This window comes from Amblyraja radiata, chromosome 8, assembly GCF_010909765.2.
Source record: "Amblyraja radiata isolate CabotCenter1 chromosome 8, sAmbRad1.1.pri, whole genome shotgun sequence".
NCBI lineage: Eukaryota > Metazoa > Chordata > Chondrichthyes > Rajiformes > Rajidae > Amblyraja > Amblyraja radiata.
Window position 1 is genome coordinate 61913038 of NC_045963.1, and position 18312 is coordinate 61931349.

The following is an 18312-nucleotide window of genomic DNA, read 5'->3' on the forward strand; positions in this document are numbered from 1 at the left end:
GAGGTGTGAGAGAGGGTCTGATTTTGGCGATGTTGCGGAGGTGAAAGAAGGAGGTTTTAATGACATGGCGGTTGTGAGGCTCGAGGGAGAGGGTGGAATCAAAGATCACACCAAGGTTGCGGGCATGGGGAGACAGTGGTGCCGTCGATGGTGAGAGTGGGGTTATTGATTTTGCTGAGTGTGGATTTGGAGCCTATGAGGAGGAATTCTGTTTTATCGCTGTTGAGTTTGAGGAAGTTATGTTGCATCCAGGTTTTTATAGCTGACAAACAGGAGTTGATATGGGAGAGGGGGGGGGGGGTTGTGGGGGGATTTGGTGCCGAGGTAGATCTGGGTGTCATCGGCATAACAGTGGAAGTCCAGGTTGAAGTGGCGGAGTATCTGACCAAGGGAGAGGATATAGATGATGAAGAGGAGGGGGCCGAGTACGGAACCTTGGGGAACGCCTTGAGTGAGTGTGGCTGTAGCAGAGGTGTGGTTATGGAGAGAGATGGTGGGACCTGTTGGAAAGGTAGGAACAGAGCCAGCTGAGTGCAGAACCTTCAATGCCAAGGTTCCCAAGTCTGGTAAGCAGGATGTTATGGTTCACTGTATCGAAGGCTGCACTCAGGTCGAGGAGGATGAGGATGTTGAGGGAACCAGTGTCAGCAGAGGTGAGGAGGTCATTGAGGACTTTGAGGAGAGCAGTTTCTGTGCTATGGAGGGGGCGAAAGCCAGATTGGAGGGGTTCAAATAGGTTATACGCAAGGAGGTGGGAATGAAGTTGTGACGCAAAGATACGCTCCAGGGTTTTTGAGAGAAAGGGGAGGTTTGAGATTGGGCGGTAGTTAATGAGAGAGGAGGGATCAAGACCAGGTTTCTTTAAGATTGGTGTGACAGCAGCAGTTTTGAAAGCGGAGGGGACAATTCCTTGGGACAAAGGAGTTGGAGAGATTAGTGAGGTAGGGGCAGAGAACGGGGAGGCAGAACTTCAGCAGGGGAGTGGGGAGAGAGTCGAGGGAGCAGGTAGTGGGTTTGGAAGAGCTGATGAGTTTGGAGATTTCAGTAGGGGTGACCAGGTCAAACTGGGAGAGGAAGAAGTGTGGAGGAGGGGTAAGGTAGTCAGTGGAGATGTTGAAAGGAGGGGCCTTGGTAGGTGGTGGAGTAGATGCTGGGGAGTCGGGTACAGGGGATGAAGATTGATAGATGGTGCTGATTTTATCAGCGAAAAAGTGGAGGAATGAGTTGCAGAGATCCGGAGTAGAGGTAGGGAGAGTGTTGGCTCGAGGCTTGAGGAGGTTGCCCACTGTGGAGAAGAGGGTTCTGTGGTTTAGGCAGGGGTCGGTGAATATGGAGGAGAAGTAGGCAGATTTTGCAGCAATGAGGGCATCTTTGTAGGCAGTGAGTTGGAGTTTGTAAGCTTCATGGTGGACTGTGAGAGATGATTTCTTTGTGAGTCGTTCAAGTCGGCGACCAGTCTGTTTCAACTTACGAAGTGCAGGTGTGTACCAGGGTGAAGATGTGTTAAAAGTTAATTGATTGATTGATTATACCTTTAATAATCCTTTACAGGAAATTACAGTGCCACGACAGCTTCAAGACAGACATAACACCACACATTTCCTCAAATGGCTTCCATACTTAACAAGTTAAAATACAAGTTAAAATACAAGTTAAAATACAATTAATTTAAAAAAAAGTGCAGTTATTTATGCGCATTATATAACCTTATAGCAGCTGGTAAACAGGACTTCCTATGTCTCAGTTTTGCACATTGGTGCAATCAGCCTCTGACTGAAGATGCTGCTCTTGATCACCTTCAGGGCATGGAGTGGGTGAGTGGGGTTGGTCATTATAGAACCTAGTTTGTTCAGAGTTCTGGCCTCTGCCACCTGCTGGACCGTTCGTTGCTCAGCCCCGACCACTGAGCCGGCCTTCCTGATTAGCTTGTCCAGTCTGTTTTTATCCGCTATACGGGCGCCATCTCCCCAACAGGCCACAGCAAAAAACAGAGCACTGGCCACCACTGAATGGTAGACACTGCACAGTAGGGGTTGGCAGATGTTAAATGCCCTCAGCCTCCTTAAAAAGTACAGTCGGCTTTGTCCCTTCCTGTACACCGCCTCCATATGACACTTCCAGTTCAGCTCACTGTCAAGCTGCACCCCAAGGTACCTGTGATTAGCGACCACCTCCACCTCAGTGCCCTTAATGGTGATTGGTGTTGCTTGAGTCCTCCTCCTCCCCCTCCTGAAGTCCACAACTATCTCCTTTGTTTTTTTGGTGTTAAGATGGAGGTTATTGTGTGCACTCCACTCCACAAAGTTACTTATTATGTCTCTATACTCCTCCTCATTGCCCCCTTTAATGAGGCCGACAACAGCTGTATCATCCGAAAACTTCTGCAAAAAGCAGCTGTTGGTGTTACATTGGAGATCCGCTGTGTAGATGGTAAACAGGAACGGAGCCAGCACAGTTCCTTGTGGAGCCCCTGTGCTGCTCAAGATGGTGCCCGAGACACTGTTCTGTAGGCGCACGTACTGTGGTCTGAGGGAAAGGTAATCCAAACACCACAGTACCAGTGATGGATCCACTTTCATCTTCTCCATCTTCTCCCCTAGCAGTCGGGGCTGAATTGTGTTGAAGGCACTTGAGAAGTCAAAAAAAGTAATCCTTACAGATGCAGCAGTAGTGTCCAAATGTGTGTACACCCTCTGCAGCATGTAAATGAGGGCATCATCGACACTGATGTTAGGCTGATATACCACACAGCTCTGAAGAGCAAGTCTTCAGTAGCCTTGGGCTGGTGTCATCAGGCCCCACTGCTTTTTATTCCTGTCGCCCTCCCTGAAAGCCTTTTACTTCTCATTTAGTAAGGCCTTCAGGCTGCTGGTAATCCAAGGTTTGTTATTAGGGTAGCAACGAATTACCCTGGGTGGCATGATGTCTTCATAACAGAAATTGATGTAATGGGTAATGTATTCTGTTAGGCCGTCAATGTCTTCCCCATACTCCTCACAGAACGCATCCCAATATGTTGTCTCAAAACAATACCTCAGGGCTTCATCTGCCTCAGGATACCAGTCTCTTGATGTTCTGATGGTGACAGGCAACCTCTTGGCAGCTGGTGTGTAGGAGGGAGAGAGATGTAGCATGTCGTGGTCTGATCGACCAAGAGGGGGCAGCGCAGTACATTTGTATGCATTTTTGACATTTGCATACAAGAGATCCAGCGTTTTATCACCTCTGGTTGTACAGTCAATATACTGTTTAAAGGTGGGCAAAGTCTTAGAGAGACAGACATGGTTATAATCTCCAGACACAACAATGAACGCCTCTGGGTACTTGGACTGGAGTCCCGCTATAGTGGTGTGCAGCACGTCACACGCGACTTCCGCCTTGGCAGATGGAGGAATATAAACAACAATGGCTACCACCACAGTGAACTCCCTGGGTAGGTAATAAGGTCTTAAACTAACCGCTAAGAGTTCAATGTCCTTGTTGCATATCCGTTCTTTGATAGTAGCGTGATTAGGGTTACACCACTTGTTATTGACGAGCAGTAAAAGCCCCCCACCTTTCTGCTTACCGCTCGCTCCGGTGTCCCTGTCTGCTCGTATCGACCTGAAGCCGGTGAAACTGATCAAAGAATCGGGCGTGTGTTCCGTCAGCCACGTCTCTGTCAGGCTAACAATGCTGCTCTCCCGGTACACTTTCTGGTACCTGACCAGGGTTTCTAATTCGTCTAATTCGTCTAATTTGTTCGTTAGACAGCGAATTGAAAAAACAAGAAAAGGAAAATACTATAACCAAAATTAAATCAGAGAAAGGAGAATTACTAATACTACCTAAAGATATTAATAATAGATTTGCCCAATTTTATCAAAACTTATATACATCTAAAATTAAAAGAGAAGATAGTAAAATAAAAAAATTTCTAGATAATTGTAATCTTCCAATACTGGACCTTTTGGAACAAGAGGAATTAGGAGCTCAAATTACAATCAAAGAAATAGGTGAAACAATAAAATCGCTGAAAAATGGTAAGACACCGGGACCAGATGGTTTTAATAATGAATTTTATAAAAAATTTCAGGAGATAACAACCCCTTATTTATTTAATTTATACTCCCATGCTTTTAAAGAAAACAAACTACCTGAAACACTAACAGAATCAACTATTACACTTATTCCAAAAAAAGATAAAGATTTAGAAGATCCGGGCTCGTACAGAGCTATATCACTTTTAAATACAGATCAGAAAATTTTAGCAAAGATTTTATCAAGAAGATTAAGCAAATATATTAGTAAATTGATAAACCCTGATCAAACGGGGTTTATACCTAAAAGATACTCATTTAATAATCTGAGACGTCTGTTTAATATAATGTACTCGCATAAAGTAGAGGAAGAAGATATATCAATTATTTCTTTGGATGCAGAGAAAGCATTTGATCAGGTAGAGTGGCAATACTTATATAAAGTACTACAAAAATTTAATATGGGAGAGAATTTTATAAGATGGGTAAAATTATTATATGATAAACCGATGGCAAGAATTTTAACTAATAACATGTTATCTCAAAAATTTCAACTATCAAGGGGTAATAGGCAGGGATGTGCACTATCACCCCTGCTATTTGCCCTTATGATAGAACCCCTGGCTGAAAGTATAAGAATTCATCCGAATATTCAGGGCTATAATACCAGAGACTCAAAGAATAAAATCTCATTATATGCAGACGATATACTTTTATATATTACAAAGTCACAAACGAGCATACCAAATTTATTAAACTTAATAGAGGAATTTGGGTCTTTTTCTGGATATAGAATAAATTGGAATAAAAGTGAAATCATGACATTAAAACCTCAAGAACCTACACACTTACTGAAGTTCCCCTTTAAAATCGCAACAGAAAAATTTAAATATTTGGGTATTCAGATTACTAGAAAATATAAAGCATTATTCAATGCTAATTTCATGCCTTTATTAAATAAACTTAATACGTTGATTAAATTTTGGAAAACACTTCCCTTATCATTATTAGGTAGAATAAATGCAATAAAAATGATCTTCCTACCACAATTACTATACCTATTTCAATCTATACCGGTATATATACCAAAATACTTTTAAAAAAAATTAGACTCTAATATTACTAATTATATTTGGGACTATAGATCACATAGAATCACAAAAAAACACTTATGTAAACCAAAAGAGGTCGGGGGACTTTCACTTCCGAATTTTATGTATTATTACTGGGCAGTGCATATTAAGAATATGATTTATTGGTTGGATAGTGCTACCCAACAGACAGAATGGATAAAAATGGAGAAGGAGGATTGCCATCCTAGTAATATAGGAACGATCCTCTTCTCCCCAAAAAAACTGAATAACACAATATATAAGAAGAACCCAATTATATATGGTACAATAAGAATTTGGAAACAAATAAAATTATCTTTAAAATTAAGAAATCTATCACTGTTAATGCCAATAGCGAATAACCCTTTATTTAAACCATCTCTTATTGATAAGACATATAACCAATGGGAAAGTCTCGGAATTAGAAGGATCGGGGATATGTATGAAATGGGAAACTTACTATCATTCCAACAATTACAATTAAAATTTAAATTGAAAAACAACCAATATTTTAAATATCTTCAGATTTGCGATTTTGTGAAAAAATATATACAAGGATATCAAAAAGTAACTCCTGACTTATTGGAAGAGGCAATGAATATTGAAGCTGACTCACAAAAATTAATATCATATTTATATAATAGTATTCTAAATATAGACCTACCATCGACAGAGGTACTTAGAGAAGAGTGGGAACGGGAACTAATGATAAAAATTACGAAGGTTAAATGGGAAAAATACCTGATATATATTCACAAATGTTCAATTAATGTAAGACATAATTTAATTCAATTTAAAATTGTACATAGATTATATTACTCAAAAACAAGATTGAACAAATTTTATCCAAATATATCCGCCACTTGTGATAAATGTCTAGCCCAAAAGGCAACTATAACACACTCCTTAGTCTCCTGCATAAAACTTTATAGATTTTGGAATGATATTTTTGAAATATTTACAAAATTATTCAAGACAAGAATGGAACCTAATACTGAAATGATTATATTTGGCGTAATGGAAGATGGGAATAAATTGAACACATCTCATAATCTATTCCTTAACTATGGTTTAATAATAGCAAAAAAATTAATTCTTAAATTTTGGAAGGGTACATCAATACCAACGCTTAAAATGTGGATTGCAAGTATGTTGGACACCGCTCATCTTGAGGAAATGCGATTCCTCCTAATGGATAAATCAGACCAATTCATAACGAGTTGGTCTCCATTCGTCGTTTTTTTGGAATCATATGGTGCAACACAATTGTAAAAAATAACTGTTTCAGGACTGGACGAGGGTTGGTCAAGACTATAAATAATGATCTCCTCTTTTTTTCTTTTCTTCTCTCTATTCTCTCTCTTAACTTTTTTCATTTACTCGTTTTCTTTTTTCACACACTATATATTTCACATCTTTCTATCCTTTACTATCTAACTTCTTTTTCTTATTCTAAAAAAAAAAAAAAAAAAAAAAAAAAAAAAAAAGACAGCGAACATTTCCCATGGTGATAGATGGAAGGGCTGGTTTAAAAGTCTCTCTCCATGTTCTCGTCAACCTCCTCTTGTTTCTCTTCACTCCCGCACGCGTTCCCCGATGTCTCCTCCGTAAGGTTCTTGTTTTGAGGGGGCCCAGAATGTTAAGGGAGGTAGACAAGGTGGAGTTGAGATGGTTTGTGAGATCAGGTGAGATATGGGTTGAGTCCAGGGGGAGAGTTGTGGGGAGCACGTCAGAGAGATGGTGGGGATCGATGGATTTTAGATTACGGAAGGTGATTTCTCGGAGGAAGCGGGGGCGAGGTGTCGGAGAAGGGATGGTGAACCGTATAAGCTTATGATCAGAGAGGGGGAAGAGGCATGGATGGAGGTCGAGTACCGGTTGATTTGTGGAGCAGACCAGGTCAAGGATGTGACCTTTGTCATGGGTGGGAAAGGTGACGTAGGTCCTTTCTCCACCTATTCTCCACCCCAGGTCCTTTCTCCATCCCGAGAACCTGCCTCCACCGCCCTCTGAGGCAGATAATTCCACAGACTCACCCCTCTCTGTGAGAAAAAGTATTTCCTCGTCTCCGTTCTATATGGCTTACTCCTTATTCTTAAACTGTGGCCCCTGGTTCAGGACTCCCCCAACATCGGGAACATGTTTCCTGTCTCTAAAGTGTCCAAACCCTTAACAATCTTATATGTTTCGATAAGATACACTCTCATCCTTCTAAACTCCAGAGTGTACAAGCCCAGCTGCTCCATTCTCTCAGCATATGACAGTCCCTCCATCCCGGGAATTAACCTTGTAAACCTACGCTGCACTCCCTCAATAGCAAAAATGTCCTTCCTCAAATTAGGGGACCAAAACTGCACACAATACTCCAGGTGTGGTCTCACTAGGGCTCTGTACAACTGCAGAAGGACCTCTTTGCTCCTATATTCGATTCCTCTTGTTATAAAGGCCAACATGCCATTCGCTTTCTTCACTGCATGCTGTACCTGCATGCTTACTTTCATAGACTGGTGAACAAGGACCCCCAGATCCCGTTGTCCTTCCCCTTTTCCCAACTTGACGCCATTTAGATAGTAATCTGCCTTCCTGTTTTTGCTACCAAAGTGGATAACCTCACATTTATCCGCATTAAACTTCATCTGCCACGCATCTGCCCACTCCCCCAACCTGTCCAAGTCACCCTGCATTCTCATAGCATCCTCCTCACAGTTCACACTGCCACCCAGCTTTGTGTCATTTGCAAATTTGCTAATGTTACTTTGAATCCCTTCATCCAAATCATTGATGTATATTGTAAATAGCTGCGGCCCCAGCACCGAGCCTTGCAGTACCCCACAATTCACTGCCTGCCATTCTGAAAGGGATCCGTTAATCCCTACTCTTTGTTTCCTGTCTGCCAACCACTTCTCTATCCATGTCAGCAATCTACCCCCAATACCATGTGCCCTAATTTTGCCCACTAATCTCCTATGTGGGACCTTATCAAATGCTTTCTGAAAGTACAGGTATACTACATCCACTGGCTCTCCCTTGTCCATTTTCCTAGCTACATCTTCAAAACATTTCAGAAGATTAGTCAAGCATGATTTCCCCTTCGTAAATCCATGCCGACTAGGACCGATCCTGTTACTGCTATCCAAATGTTCGGCTAATTCATCTTTTATAATTGACTCCAGCAGCTTCCCCACCACCGATGTCAGGCTAACTGATCTATAATTCCCTGTTTTCTCTCTCCCGCCTTTCTTAAAAAGTGGGTTAACATTAGCTACCCTCCAATCCACAGGAACTGATCCTGAGTCTATAGAACATTGAACACTGAGTCTATAGAAAATTTCTATCCTGCATTTTCGATCCTTTCTTTGTCAAATATGCAAATTCAATTGTATGCGCACCAAGAATATTTCTCATCACTTGATGCTCTATAATCTATCAATGTCCCTTTTAAAATGAAATCATTCCAACAAATGGTACAGATGCAAAATACAGTCCTGGAGGAACACAGCGGGTCAAGCAGCATCTCTGGAGGAAATGGATAGGTGACGTTTTGGGTCTGAACAAGGATCCCAACCTAAAACGTTGCTTATCTATTCCCTTCACAAGTTTAGCTTTGTTTAGAGATACAGCATGGAAACAGGCCCTTCGGCCCACCGAGTCCACGCCAACCAGCGATCCTTGCACACTTGCACTAGCCTACACACACACACACACTAAGGACAATTTACAATTATACTAAGCCAATTAGCCTACAAACCTGTACTTCTATGGAATTTGGGAGTAAACCGAACAACACCCATGCTGGTCACGGGGAGAACTTACAAATTCCATACAGACAAGCAACTGCAGTCAGGATCAAACCCGGGTCTCTGGCACTGTAAGGCAGCAACTCTACCGCTGTGCCACCGTGCCGCTACTGTGCAGATGCTGGCTAACCTGCCGAGTTCCTCCAGCACTTTGTGCTGTGCCTGCGCTTGATGCATTTTTAAACAAGGGTAGGGAAGTTATTTTTAAACCTAAACATACTTTATTCTGGTGTTTATCTTGCTTCTCTGAAGGCAGGGAACATTTTCCTCATTCCAAGAAGTCCTTGAAGCACAATGATCATTGTGGTATTTATGCTCCTACAATGATAGGTGGAGAAAGATAGTGGTTGCTACTAGATACCTGCAGAAGTTGGATGGGTTGATACATATATGAATCTCACCACGACAACTGGAGAATTTAAATTCAGGTGATCAAATCTTGAATTAAAACTTTGTATCAATGAAGGTGAGTTTGAAGACCAACAGTTTCACCTTTGGGGAGCGACTACACAATTTGGGTTCTGTGACTCCTGACCCACAGATGGGGTTTAATCTTAACTCCCTAGATCCTGACTACGGGTAATAAATACCAGCTGATAATGCCAAAACGTGCAACTATAAATAATTATCAATTGCTTCACGTCTTCCTATCAGCAGTTAATTCCTATCAGCAGCTAATTCTGTCTTCATTCTGTTCCCAAATGTTCCCTAAATCATGTTTTGATACTAATGTCTGATTCTCACCTACACCTCTTATGGTGAGAAGGAAAATAAATAAGAGGCAACGTTTTTACACAGGGAGTAGTGGATATATGGAATGAGCTGTCAGAGGACGTAGTTGAAGCAATCCAATAACGACATTTGAACAGGTACATGGATAGGAAAGATTTAGAGGGATCCACAATTCTCTTCATATCCATGTACCTTTCTAAAACCTTCTTAAATATCTCTAATCTGCTTGTATCACCACACCTGGAAGTTCCAGGCAACCAACTGTGTTAAAGAAACTTGCCCACACATCTTTATACTTTAACCCTCTCGCCTTCAAGCTGTCTGATGTTTCCACCCTGGGGAAAAAAGCTTCTGACTGTCTACCCTATCTATACCTCATAATTTTGTATACTTCTTGCACAGCCAATACCTTTGGAGTATGGGACTCCAGCGCAAACTCAAAGTAACTATCCCATATCACTCAAATCTTATTAACATCTGTTAATTGGGATTTCTTGGCCTTTAATCCAAGAATCTATTCATAAAATTAGAGTACAAGGGGGTAGACGCATGTTTACCCTGAAATTTGGTTAGAATTAATTTCATGACCTTGTTAGTTCTGACCATAAAGATTCATAATGCGCTGTGATATCCTGTGAAATTTGTGGGTATGCGATAGGTGTATATGGTACCAATCCTCAAATGAACTTGAGGACTATATCTGTTTTTTGGGAAGCTGCAACAAAGTGCTTAAATCGTTTATTTATTTGCCTCTGTCCTTCACAATTTGAGATTTGTAACAGAAAATAATCACATGTGGTTAAAGTGCACTTTGTCAGATTTTAATAAAGGCCATTTTAATACATTTTGGTTTTGCCATGTAGAAATTACAGCAGTGCAGAAATCACAGTGTAGTTATTAGTCAGTGGAATGTTTTTTTTAAATAAAATAAGACAACGCTGGAGTAACTCAGTGGGTCAGACAACATCCCTGGAGAACATGGATAGGTGAACATGTTTCTGTCAGGACCCTTCAGACTGTGGGGGTGAGGGGGAAGAAAGTTATAAGAGATGAGGGGCAGTACAAAGCATGGCAGGCTTTGTGTGTGAACATAGGTGCGGGTTGGTTGACAGGCAGATGGTTTGACAAAGGCCAGAGATAAAAAAAGGTGTGAGATGAGGACAAAACTTGAAGAGGACAAAACGTGAACGAACAAAGAGTTACAAATTGTGAAGCCAAAGGAAGCAATGCATGTAGAAGGGAGAAGGGAGAAATAGGTCCATGTCTGGTTGGGGGAAAGGAAGGGTGGGATTTGTTTGAAATTACTTCATATTAGTGAAATTGATGTTCAGACCATTAGGTTGTAAGCTATCCAAACAGAATATGAGGTGCTGTTCCTGAAAAGGTTAAATGCTTTTAAATATATAAAAGATATATAATGGAATCCTGGACTAGGTTATAGCTTATATTTCATTTGAAATGTGTCTACTAATTGACATGAGACAAGCTCACACGCATCCTGTGGTAACGTGTATTGACTATCTCTGACCATGCCTAACATCTTTGGAATGTGACTAAGTGACAAACACACAGTATAAAATATCATGCAATTCTTTATTCGTTGAAGTGGTGACACGAGGAAAGTCAAGTGTTTGTGTTGCTTACTTGACTGGAGTATCCTCGTCACTTCCCGGCCGATGATCAGTAAAACTTGAGTTGGTCTAACTAACCTTTTTGTGAGTTGTCTATTTATTGAGAAGTGAACCGTATCATTGGCCTATAGTTGGCAGGACCTCGCTGGGACCGTCAACGGATGACTGTGCAAGAGGCTACAGAGTGGACAGGGAGAAAACTGAGCTCCAATCGGACCCTTTGTGACCGACTCCCGTAGAAACTCCCGGTAACATCTGTTGTCGTTTGTCAGAGGTTGATCTGGTTCCCCGCCGAGGTCCTTAATACAGACAATGGTAAGACCAATTGTGTATGCATTTTGCTGCCAAGAGAGTAGTCGGCAATTGGATAGAGATTACTACAAAGGTTTGTCGTAAAATATGTATTTTGCTACTAAGAGAGTAGTCGGCGATTGGATAGAGCAAACTAAAATGGTTTGTCGTAAATTAATATATTTTTGCTACTAGCAAAGTTGTTGGTAAGAGATTTTGCTATCAGGAAAGTAGTTGGTGAGGTGTTTTACTACTGGGAAAGTAGAAGTAGCCAGGCAGAGAGAAACTCGTGGCTAGGTTGAGAAGTTGCTGGGCAGAGAGAGACTCGCGGCTAGGTTGAGAAGTAGCTGGGCTGAGCAGAGATTCGCTGCTATGGGTAATAATTTGGATTAAATTATTTATACGCCCGTCCAACATGTGTTATTTGAATCCTAAAAGTAACAAACACTAAAGAATATTAAGTTATAAGCTAACCACAAACGTTTGGGAGATTAATCCTGGAACATGGAATGTAAAAACTGTTAAAAAGGCAGAAAAGATGAAAAAGGATGGTATACCTAAGAATTGGAATGTGTTACAAGCAGAATGTAACTGGCATGATAAAACAACAGGAAAAGGCCGAAAAAGAAAAGGCTTGATTGAGTCGCAGATTAAGCAATTGGTTAAAAAAAAAGGGCGCTAAAACGAAATAACCCTGGGGACCCCTTGTCTGGCATGGCGACACTGTTTTATGGAAGATTGGGGGGGGGGATAAGGAACAAATTTGGGGGAATGGGGAACAAATAGCGACTCGGAGACTAAAAAGGAAGATGAGAAAAAAGAGGAGAAAGGGCTGATGCAGAAGAGGAAGGAAGAGCACTAATGAATCCAGCAGTGAGAGAGTTAAACAATCCAGAGCCAGAGTACCTTTGAGACAGGATACTACTGTCGCCCATTGCCTCTGCCAAAGCACCAAATTCTGCACATTGGTCCCCACAGAAGCAAAGATTCTAGTAAACAGAACGGTCTTGCCAAGACATGGGTGATGTGTAGTTAATACAGAAGGATGCCTCTTAGCGCTCAGCACGAAGTTTGGAAACGAGATGGCGGTGCCATTGACTCTTTGACAGGGCTCTGGCTAACCCCTTCGCAAAAGTTTGTGTAACTGTTGTTTTTCTGTCCATTCTTATATCATATACACTACCTTACGAATGCTGGTAAGGAGGGAAAACCATGGAGATACAATTTCAAAACCTAATTGGTGCCTTTTCCTTTGTGAAAATTCCATGTTAATTCAGTACATCACGTGTGGAATGGTGGGCAAACCTATGAGTGTATTTGGGTGTATAAAAGTTTTAAGAGTTTGAATAATTTCCTTGAAGTTGTGTATAATTGTGTTACTTTTGAATTAGAATTGTATTGTTTTAAAGTGTGTGAATATCTGTGAGATTTAGTGTATTGAATGAGGTGTGGAAACTTGAGTGAATGTCACAGAAATAAAAATGTTTTAAGAGGTAGTGTCTCTTTAAGAGTTCAAAAAGAGACCTGGATGTTTTTGACATCCTGATTAAAGTGGTAAATGAGATTGGAAATGTCAATATCGCAGAGAAAAAGAAAATGTTTATTTGGGAAAATTGTGATAGGTGTGAATTTATGCTAGGAATTTGAGGTTGTGAATTTGGGCAGATAGATTGGAACAATTGGGAATGATTTTTAAATTGTTTTTTCCTAATAATGATTGATCTATTTTTTAAAGGGTTTAAGGGTATTGGCGAAGTTATGGATTACTGATTTTGAGTTTGAGTTCTTTTGGGAAGCTTGTTTTGATGTGATAATAGTGTTTGTCATTTAGAATGCAAATGAGCAGCCAGGTTTCCTGTCTCAATTGCTTTGATGTGATCATAGTGTTTGTCTTTTAGAATGCAAATGAACAGCCAGGTTCCTGTATCCAGACAAACAAATGTGCGGAGGCTTGAAGCATGTGCTGTGAAGGGACAAATTAAGGTCCATGCAATATTGTGTTAGTTGATCACATCAGACCAGACCACATCAGCTTACAAAAGGGGGTTTGAGGAAACTCACAATGAGGGGTAAAAGTGAGAAATAAAGTAGATTCGGGAGGAGAAACGTATTTGGACAATTGAAGGGATAATATTGTGTGGGTCCCTCTTCAGATAGACTCGGATCAAGGAACAAGTTCACAGGGAAGGTGATGAAGGAGGCTTCTGAAGACTGATTTCACATTTCCAAACCACCTGCAGAGTTTTGGATTAGTGGAGGGAATGAATAGGACACTAAAGATTTTAAGTAGTCTTGACTGAAACTGGACAGGAATGGGTTACGGTATTCTCAGTCATTCTGATGATTCAGAACAACCCCAGCTAGAGAGACAGGATTAACACCTTTTGAATTCATAACAGGACTTGCTATGCACCTACCAGAAGATGGCAGTCCTCGAAATGAGGGTGACCCCGGGCTACATACGTGTGGAAGTTACAACTACAGGCCATCAGTGATTAACTAATTATGTATGTACAGCAATTATTGCCAGGTCTGCAGTCCCAGGTACGAGAGGCACAGAAGCCACTACCAGTTGAACACAGAGACGAGTCCATACTGTCAGAATACATACTGATAAGGTACTGGGACCGGAAGAAATTGAGACTGTGTTGAAAGGAACTGTACCAAGTGCTACCAACAACATCAACCGCCGTGAAGATTGAAGATCACCCCCGTCGGATAAATCTGATTGACTGTAAACAGTTCAGAGAACAAGAAAGTACAATGTGGCTATTGACCCTCCTTTTATTAAGAAGTGAACCTTATCTTTCCTCTAGTTTGCATGTGGCCTCACTCTGGCAAAGGAGGAGGCCCAGGACAGAATAGGCTGAATAGGAAGGGGAATTAAAATGGTTAGCAACTGGAAAATCCAGTAGGCCTAGGCAGACCAAGCACACGTGTTCAGAGAAATGGTCGCCCAGTCCATGCTGATCTCGCTGATTTACAGGAGGCCACATCGGGAACTTGCAAATGCAAGTAGATGAGGTTAGAGGGGACGCGCGTGAACGGGCGGGGCGGGGGGGGGGGGTAGGGAGGGTGGAGGGGGGAGGGGGGGAAGCACATTTACTAAAGAAAGAGGACATCATCGATGTCCTAGAAAGGAAATCATGATCTTGGGAGCAGATGCGGCTGAGTCGGAGGAATTGAGGATAGCGTTTTTGTAAGTGATGGGGTGGGACGAAGTGTAGTCCAGATAACCTTGGGAGTTGGTAGGTTTGTAGTAGACGTCAGTCAATAGTCTGTCCCTGATGAAAGACAGAGAAATCAGGAAAGGGAAGAGAGTCATCAGAGAAAGTGAAGGTGCATTTGAGGGCATTGTGGAAGTCAGTGATGAAGATAATGAAATCAACAAGTTTTGCATGGGTGCAATAGGCAGCCTCTCGGAGTTATCATTTAGCGGAGAAAGAGTTGGAGGAGGATGCCAGTGTACATTGGGAACACTGGATTATTCAACAACTGACAAAAAGGCTGTGAGTTGTGTGTATGATGTGTGAGTACTCATAGCTACACGTTTCACCTTTAACTTGGAAAAAGTGAGAAGAGTCAAAGAAAAGTTGTTGACGGTGAAGACAAGTTCTGAGATGGTGTGGAATGAAAGTTTTGATTTGTGTTCATGATCAATTTTACACAGAAGCCATATGTGATCTTGAATAAATGCCTATGACAGTTGTAACAATCTGCACACATTCATCTATTTTTGTGTGTGTGCACGTTTGTAAGTTTGTGCTCCGTATGCTTGCATAGGGTACTGCACATTTACATCATTTATGTGTGTCTGTACATGTATGGGCATGTACTGCGTGTAAATACCTTTGAGTATGGATGTGCGCAAGTATATGAGAGTGAGTGTATGCAAGTGTGTGCATATTGCACACCATCATTATTTTATTTATACTGTATCCAGAATTATGTTTTGCTGCAGTGAACTGAATTAGGGTAACGAGAGTAATGTGTGAACTGCAGAGTGATCATTCCAATGAAATAAACTGAAACAGCTGGGGCCGTAGACCTGGGCACTTTGATTCCAGGCAAGACAAGGATGGAAGATTTGGGATCAACAGCAGCCCATACTCCAGCTGACCCAGGGAATAAACCCTCACCCTCCAGCTTGCTGATACACGGTCACACATACGCACTGCACTCCTCTATTCTCTCATGTAAACAATTATGGCTATGCAATAGAGTTGTGATTTCCCCACCTACTGGCTCAGCACATCCCCACCCCTCTCTGAAAGCACTCTCCTCCTCACTCCCTCCCCTCTCTTCAAATAACACGCAGGGAGTTGAATTGACTTTTACTACTGATTGGGACAGTGGCAGTATGACGTAGAGAGCCGGGTGGACGGTGAGGTACCGATGTAACCACTGAAGCTGGCCTTTCTGTGGAGGCTTAGACCCATCACTGGGAAGGGAGCACTGTTGCATCCTATGACTCCAGATGTTACAGCAGGTATTCCTACATCCGACCATACCGGGAGCTGGAAAAGATTGGAGAGAGGGAAAGATGGGGATTTACAGAATATAATCTTGGAGAGCTAGCCCTACCACCCATAACCAAGTCCCTTACTGTCTACCACCGGTAGTCACCTCTGACTAATAACTCAATTTGAGGAGCTATATAAATATTGTAGCTACAAGAGCAGGTCAGAAACTGGGGATCCTGTGATGACTGTCTCACCTGACACCCCAATAAGCCAACATTTTTCGCCACCCTCATCCCCCATCTCCTTCGAGTGGAGGTCCCCACTGTCCCGCCATCTCTCTTCAATCTCACAGCTGAGATTGCACTTTTCTTGTGCCAGTGTTGCCCAGGGATTCCTGCCCAGCCTGAGTCCCACAACGAGTTCACTCTGACATCAGTAGACTACCTCACCCTTCGCATACTCACGACTGCATTGATGGTTGTCCCCTTGCATCAGCTTTCACGGGTGAATCGTCAAAGTCTTCAACCAATGAAAAAGACGAGAAATGAAACTAGTTGAAGTACATGGTCCATACAACTACAAACCAAGCTATGAGTCCCCTGCTGGCATTTCCATCCACACATCATCCTCCTGCCCTTCTCCATTATCCACGTCAACATCTTCATCTAGTACTTGCTCCATCCTGGATATCCTATTTCCCGTGTCAGAGTTGTCCAGTACTGAAACAGGCCCTTTGGCCTACCATGACCATACCACCCATTGTACCCAACTGCCTCCTCTTATTTACCCTCATTAGATCCATAGCTCTATATACCTTGGTAATTAATGGAAGTGCTTATCTTGATGCTTCTTAAATGTTGTGAGTTTCTGCATCCTTCACCCCCTCAGACAATGCAACCAGCCTCTGTTTCGAAAAAAATCTCCTTCAGAACCTCTTTTAACCTTCCCACTTTCATTTTAAAACTATGTGTCTTATTTTTGTTACCCCCACCATGGGAAGGGCCTGTCTCTGTGCTGAATGGCTCTATGACTCAAACCATCCATCCCTTACCCCTCGGCCTCCTGCATTCTGAACAAAGACTACCCAACATTTGCCACTGGTGATTCAGTATGCCCAGCACAATAGGCATCATAGAAACGTAGAGCACAAAAATGGTCCTTTCGGCTCACCTCATCATTGCCGACCATTATGCATATCTATATTAATTCCATGTGGCGCCACCTGGTGGTCAAGCCACTTACTGATTGAAGCCTCGACACCAGAACTGGAACGGTCACGTGACTGCGTTTGCCATTTGTGTCCTACATCAGCAGAACCTTAGCTTGAGATCGCGAGTCAACGACCTCGCTCAACAGCAGCAACAATGAAATTATGTTAGAGTGTGCCAAACTTGCATGCATGCCAAACCTGTAATGTCTTAAAAACAATGTTTGTACACGACGTTTGGACTCTACAGTGGTGACCTGACGTTCCAAAACAATATTTTGGATTCTCGCTGTGTCTGCAGCCGCCAACCCAGCTCTACAGTGATTTTGCGCTATGGGTACAGGCGTCTCTACACCCATTTAGACTTTATTCTTGAGACACAGCACGGAAACAGGCTGTGAGGCCCACCGAGTCCACACTGACCAGCGATCATCCCATTGTGTACATTAATAGACACAGAGGTAAATTAAAAAACTTATCAAAGCCAATTAACTCACACATCTTTACGTCTTTGGATTGTGGGAGGAAAGCGGACCACCGGGAGAAAACCCACGTGGTCACAGGTAAAACGTATAAACGTACAGACAGCAACTGTAGTCAGCATCGAACCCGAGTCTCTAGCTGTAAGGCAGCAGCTCTACTGCTGCACCAATGTGCTGCCCTGCATTTGGTCTGTATCCCTCTACTCCTTTCCTATCCAATTACATGTCCAAATTGATTAAAAATGCTGTTTGCTTCTATCACATCCCCTGGTAGCTCGTTCCAGATAACCACCTCCATTTGTGTGAAGAATTTACCTCTCGGATCTTCTTTAAATTTCTTCCCTTTCACCTTAAACTTGTTTCATCTTGTTTTAGACTTCCTTGCCTTGGGTAACACATTGTGATTATGTACCCCATGTATGCCTCTTATAATTTTGTAAACCTCTATAAAGTCACCCCTCAGCCTCCTAGTTCTAGAGTTTATCCAATCTCATAGAAAGTCAGCAAGTTGAATAGCATCTGGGGGGGAGAGGAGGGAGGGGAGGGATTGTCGACATTTCATATCAAAACCCTGCATT

The 18312-nt window shown here is 42.1% G+C and overlaps 2 long non-coding RNA genes across 2 annotated transcripts; one reads left to right on the top strand and one right to left on the bottom strand.

Moving 5' to 3' along the window:
- Positions 1-594: 594 nt before the first annotated feature.
- LOC116976296 lies at positions 595-14903 on the bottom strand. The gene is made up of 3 exons (XR_004412921.1): positions 14683-14903; positions 14194-14416; positions 595-605 (listed from the first exon to the last, which is right to left on the bottom strand). It is a non-coding gene; the product is annotated as an uncharacterized LOC116976296 (long non-coding RNA).
- On the top strand, positions 8973-11368 carry LOC116976295. Its single transcript, XR_004412920.1, has 2 exons — positions 8973-9474; positions 9767-11368. It is a non-coding gene; the product is annotated as an uncharacterized LOC116976295 (long non-coding RNA).
- Positions 14904-18312: the final 3409 nt, after the last annotated feature.